A 6,502-nucleotide genomic window follows, 5' to 3' on the forward strand; every position below is an offset into this window, starting at 1 on the left:
ATGATACAACGGACTGAAGAGACCCAAGATGAATTAGCCATAGATACTGTGAGACAGTTACAGGAGGCAGCAGATGTGTATGAACAAACTGTGTGGAAAAGACATGGAGCCAGAAGAGATCACCAAGGAATCTGGAGATCACACAATGGGAAAACGGTGGCCCCCATTAAGCTGCTCAGGTCAATGATACGGGAGGAACACAACAAAGCACATGGGGGTTGGAAGAGCGTGGCAAAGGCCCTGGAAATTGTGTGGTGGCATCCACACATGCAAGACATGACAAGAGAAGTGTCAGAAAGCTGTGAAATCTGCAAAGGTTATAACAACAAGGTTGCACTGGGAGCAGTGATTGGGAGTTTTCCCATACCAGATGCACCTTTTCAAGACGTATGCATTGACTTCACGGACATGGGACAAGACAACCGAGTGGAAGGGAAAAGATACCTGTTAGTGATGGTGGATAGGTTCACCAGATGGGTGGAAGCCATTCCAACTGCAAGAGAGGATGCTAAGGCAGTCATCAAGTGGCTAAGGAGGGATCTCATTCCAAGATTTGGGGTCCCTCGAATGATCCGATCCGACAATGGGTCCCACTTCAAGAACAAACACCTGAAGGAGGTCGAGCAGGCATTGGGGATCACCCATAAGTTTGGGTCGGTATATCGGCCCCAATCTCAGGGCCTCGTAGAGAGAGCCAACCAGACTCTGAAACGAAAAATGGCCAAAATAATGGCAGGAACGAAGCTAAAATGGGTAGACGCGTTACCTCTGGCTTTAATGTCCATGAGAAATTCACCAGGGTCAGACACACACCTTACACCACATGAACTGTTGACAGGGAGAAGAATGCCAGGTCCGCCTGCTGATAACATGAGTTTGCCTAGACTAGACATTGCTAAAATCAGATACTCAGACTATATGCAGGCTCTAACCTCTCTTGTCAAAAGACTGTCCAAACAGGTGGTGGAGGTCCGAACTACTGCAGTTGAAACCACAGACGAGAACAGAGACATCCTGGTGGGAGACTGGGTGAGAGTGAAGGTGCATTCAAGGAAGTGGACAGAGCCCAGGTGGAAAGGCCCGTTCCAGGTGAAAGAGGTAGCGAGTCATTCCCTGAGGGTAAGCACTGAGCATAAAGACACGTGGTACCACCGAACTCACTGTGCCAGGGATTCAGCCCCAGGAAGAACATTAGATCAAGTAGGTGAAGACCTAGCCAAAGTACAACCATAGGATATGGGATGCTCAAGCTTCCTGTTGATCTCCATACTGTCAGGGCTAGTAACCCACTCGGCAGGGAGCATAGTTATCAATTTAGAGGAAGGGGAATCTCAGGTGCTAACTTTAGAACCCTGTAAGATATGGACATGGAGAAATGGGGCTAGGAGGATAGGGGATATCTGTCCGATACACATTCAAGGGGGTTGCAATGTATTGACGTCCTATGCTAGGAAACGACCAACTTATCTGTGTAATGGGAGGTGGTGTCCCTATTGGGACTATATGATAACTAATGTGGGACAGTTTTGGGAATGGAGGAGAGGCTACCCATATAAAATTGGGGATCCGTCTAAAACTGAGAGATTCTCGATGATTTGGAATTCCTCTGGAAGGGACTATTTCTGTAAAGGTGATGAAATCCTACTAACCATCAAATCCATTAAGCTCTCTGATGCAGGTCTCTACACCCTAGGACAGAACAGAGCCGGAGCCGATACGATGGGTGTGTTTTCTATTAAAGTGTTGCCAAAACCACCGCAGCAATCCCAGATGAGCCAGAACCAGACACACTCCTCCGCCACTCCAGGACCCACTTCAGCCCCACCCACTCAGGCCTTTAACCCTGTACAGGTAATTAACATTAGGGATATGACGGATAGCGAACAGTTAGGTACTGAAACAGGATATCAGGGACGAGAAAACATGTGGTTGGCTTATATGAGGTATACCGCTAAAACATTGAAAAAACAGGACTGTGTCATCTGCGGTCATGCTAGGCCTAGTCTAGCCACACATCCATTTGCTCTAGGTAGTGGGGAAGGATGGAGGTGTGTAATGGAGAGTTTTTACCATGTCAAACCCAACTCCTCCCTTTGTAAGACCCTGTCACTGGTATTCCCGGAAGTCTCTCCTCAGGAAGCACCATGGGGTGTCAAGGCATATGGAGGTAATTACAGTTGCATTACTGGTATAGGGCGAGGAATTGACTATGGGCGCTTGCCAGAGGCGGATTGTATCAGTAATGTGACCATTAATGGCACTTGGCCGGTATATGGCCTAAATCAAACTAGGGGAGTAGCCGATGTTTGGTGGATGTGTGGTCCTAACAGACGTTTAACCCCTATCCTTAAAGGAGATTGGCAAGGCACGTGTGCACTGACTAGTATAATAGTTCCTCTAACTATCATTGATGTTACCGCTGAGCAGCTACTAGGTTTCACTCAGGGGGGATCCCAGGAGCAGCGTGGAGGGAGGCATAGGCATAGCGCACCCTGGACTGAAGGTACTGATAACATCCATACCAACCTCCTGGGAGTCCCCATAGGGGTTCCACCTGAGTTCCAGGCACTGAGCAGGAATGATGGTTTATGGCATTTGTTACCACTTATTGGTTCAGTCATAATTGATGCAAGGCAGACCTCATGGATTAACTATATCTATTATAACCAGCAACGTTTTGTTAACTACACCCGAACCGCACTAACAGGCATGTCTGAACAACTGCAGGCGACCTCCAGGACAGCTAGGCAGAATAGGCTTGCCCTTGACATGATCCTGGCTAATCAGGGGGGTGTATGTAAAATGTTTGGAGAACAATGTTGCACGTTTATCCCTAACAATACCAGTCCGGATGGGAGCATTTCAAAAGCTCTGAGCGGATTGGAAAAGTTATCTGTTGAGATAAAGGGTTTTGCAGGTGTGGAGGAGGGTGGACGGTTCCCCTGGCTGGGTGGTTGGTTTGGTAAGTACACTGCATTGACGGTTACTGGATTTCTGACCCTAGTAATTGTATTCCTTATGTTAATGTGTTGTGCTGCTTGCATCATACCTTGTTTGAAGAAATCTGTTACAGATGTAGCGAAGGCTGCTGGTATGATGCCTTTGTTTGATGCTTCGGATGGAGATGCTGATACTGAGTCAAACTACAGGAGAAAGATGGGTCTGACTGAGGATGACCCTTGGTTTGCTGTGGGTGAGGTTGTCGTATAAGAAAAAAAAAATTATAATAATAATAATAAAAAGAAACAATATACTTTTTATCCAGGTTATTACGTTTGTCCTCCCTGTTGTGAAGGTTTGAAGTTCCCGGGTGGCAAGGAGCCCACCTGGTACAAGATGTATAGAGGGAGAGACCAGAGGGTTTAATTTTTTAAATATATATTCTGTATGTAATCATGTTGTTGTGATGACACTCTTGGGGGTGTCAAAAGGGGGAATCGAAAACCCCACCGATGTTTTTTTTGTATATTGTTTTGCATAAAAATGATACATTTCATGAAAATAACTATCCTCCTAGGTTGAAGGTTTCAAGTTCTTGGGTTCAACGACAACCCAGTAAATGGATATATAAGTTGGTTACACCCCATGAGGGTGTAAAAAGGGGGAAATTGTTAGGATTTATGTTTATGCACTATAGCCCGCTAGCATATTGTTTGAAGATGAATATTGTTTTGTTACACACACACACAAACAATACAGATGTGTGTGTGTGTAGGTGTGTAAAGACTGACCAACATAGAGTGACAGGCCATAAAAGCTGTGGTCAATCTGGAGAGGGGAGGGGTGCATATCTCTAGGCCAACCAGGGAGTTAGGGCACTGGACAATACCATATTAGGAACTGTTTCAGTGTAGAATCGACAGACACAAGACGGATCTAATCTACCCAGCAACCAGATGTGGACGAAGGAAAGCACTAAGGGACTTGGACAAGTCCGAGGGCCAGCAAAGGCGGGGCAAAGTCTAAACCGCACTCAGCCTCTACTGTGATAGGCCAACAGACGCGTTGGAACTACGTCATCACGGTATAAGAACAGCTGTTTACGTACTTCCTGCCAGTTCCCTGCTTTACCCTGCGTGGTGATACAGTGAACCCGTATATACGAAAATTGCATTTGCCATTCATTGCTTGCGGTAATTAAACATAATTAAAGAAAGTTAGCAGACCTTGCTTTTTATTTATCCTGATACCGGATGTGTTACACGCGGCGTTCACATTATGTTATAATTAAGTCTATGATTTGATAGAGCAGTCTGACTGAGCGATGGTCGGCACCAGCACGCTCGTAAGCATTCATTCAAACAGCAATTTTGTGCGTTTTGCCAGCAGCTATTCTCTATGCTTCAAGCATTGCGCTGTTTATGACTTCAAGCCTATCAACTCCCGAGATTAGGCTGGTGTAACCGATGTGAAATGGCTAGCTAGTTAGCGGGGTGCGCGCTAATAGCGTTTCAAACGTCACTCGCTCTGAGACTTGGAGTAGTTGTTCCCCTTGCTCTGCATGAGTAACCCTGCTTCGAGGGTGACTGTTGTCGATGTGTTCCTGGTTCGAGCCCAGGTAGGAGCGAGGAGAGGGACGGAAGCTATACTGTTACACTGGCAATACTAAAGTGCCTATAAGAACATCCAATAGTCAAAGGTATATGAAATACAAATCGTAGAGAGAAATAGTCCTATAATTCCTATAATAACTACAACCTAAACCTTCTTAACTGGAAATATTGAAGACTCATGTTAAAAGGAACCACCAGCTTTCATATGTTCTCATGTTCTGAGCAAGGAACTTAAACGTAAGCTTTCTTACATGGCACATATTGCACTTTTACTTTCTTCTCCAACACTTTGTTTTTGCATTATTTAAACCAAATTGAAGATGTTTCATTATTTATTTGAGGCTAAATAGATTTTATTGATGTATTATATTAAGTTAAAATAAGTGTTCATTCAGTATTGTTGTAATTGTCATAACAAATTAAAAAAAAAAAAAAAAAAATCGGCCGATTAATATTTGGTCCTCCAATAATCGGTATCGGTATCGGCGTTGAAAAATCATAATCGGTCGACCTCTACTCCGGATACATAGTTTACATAGAGTCCAGTGAAGTTCCTTGAGGGCCGTCTTGATGTTCGCTTGAGGGGGAATGTACACAACTGTGACTAAAACTGACGAGAATTCTCTCGGTAGGTAAAATGGCTGGCATTTGATTGTAAGGAATTCTAGGTTGGGTGAACAGAAGAACTTGTCTATATAAGGTCCCACCGTTGACAGTGCATGTCAGAGCAAAAACCAAGCCATGAGGTTGAAGGAATTGTCCATAGAGCTCCGAGACAGGATAGTGTCGAGGCACAGATCTGGGGATGGGTCCCCAAGAACACAGTGGCCTCGATCATTCTTAAATAGAAGAAGTTTGGAAGCACCGAGACTCTTCCTAGAGCTGGCTGCCCGGCCAAACTGAGCAATCGGAGGAGAAGGGCCTTGGTCAGGAAGGTAACCAAGAACCCGATGGTCACTCTGACAGAGCTCCAGAGTTCTGTGGAGATGGGAGAACCTTCCAGAAGGACAACCATCTCTGCACTTTATGGTAGAATGGCCAGACGGAAGCCACTGCTCAGGTAAAAGGCACATGACAGCTCATTTGGAGTTTGCCAAAAGGTACCTAAAGACTCTCAGGCCATGAGAAACAAGATTCTCTGGAATGATGAAACAAAGATTTAAATGTCTAAATGCCAAGAGTCACGTCTGGAGGAAACCTGGCACCATCCCTACAGTGAGACATGGTGGTGGCTGCATCATGCTGTGGGGATGTTTTTCAGCGGCAGGGACTGGTAGACTAGTCAGGATCGAGGCAAAGATGAACGGACCAAAGTAGAGAGAGATCCTTGATGAAAACCTGCTCCAGAGCGCTTAGGACCTCAGACTGGGGTGAAGGTTCATCTTCCAACAGGACAACGACCCTAAGCACACAGCCAAAGACAACGCTGGAGTGGCTTCAGGTCAAGTCTCTGAATGTCCTTGAGTGGCACAGCCAGAGCCCGGACTTGAACGCGATCAAACATCTCTGGAGAGACCTGAAAATACCTGTGCAGCGACGGTCCCCATCCAACCTGACAGAGCTTGAGAGGATCTGTAGAGAATGGGAGAAACTCCCCAAATACAGGTGTGCCAAGCTTGTAGCATCATACCCAAGAAGACTCGACGCTGAAATCGCTGCCAAAGGTGCTTCAAAAAAGGACTAAGGGTCTGAATACTTATGTAAATTTCTAAACCAGTTCTTTTGCTTTATCATTATGGAATATTGTGTGTAGATGGAAAAACAATTTTAATCTATTTTAGAATAAGGCTGTAACGTAACAAAATGTGGAAAACGTCAAGGGGTCTGAATACTTTCCGAAGGCACTGTATACATTGTTGGTGTGCACCCATCACTTGCACCCCTAGCCCCGCATCTCTTCGCTCTTCTCCCCCGCCTCTCTCCGCTCTAATAACAGAGAGGAAGAGGCG

Source organism: Salvelinus namaycush, chromosome 18 (genome assembly GCF_016432855.1).
Source record: "Salvelinus namaycush isolate Seneca chromosome 18, SaNama_1.0, whole genome shotgun sequence".
NCBI lineage: Eukaryota > Metazoa > Chordata > Actinopteri > Salmoniformes > Salmonidae > Salvelinus > Salvelinus namaycush.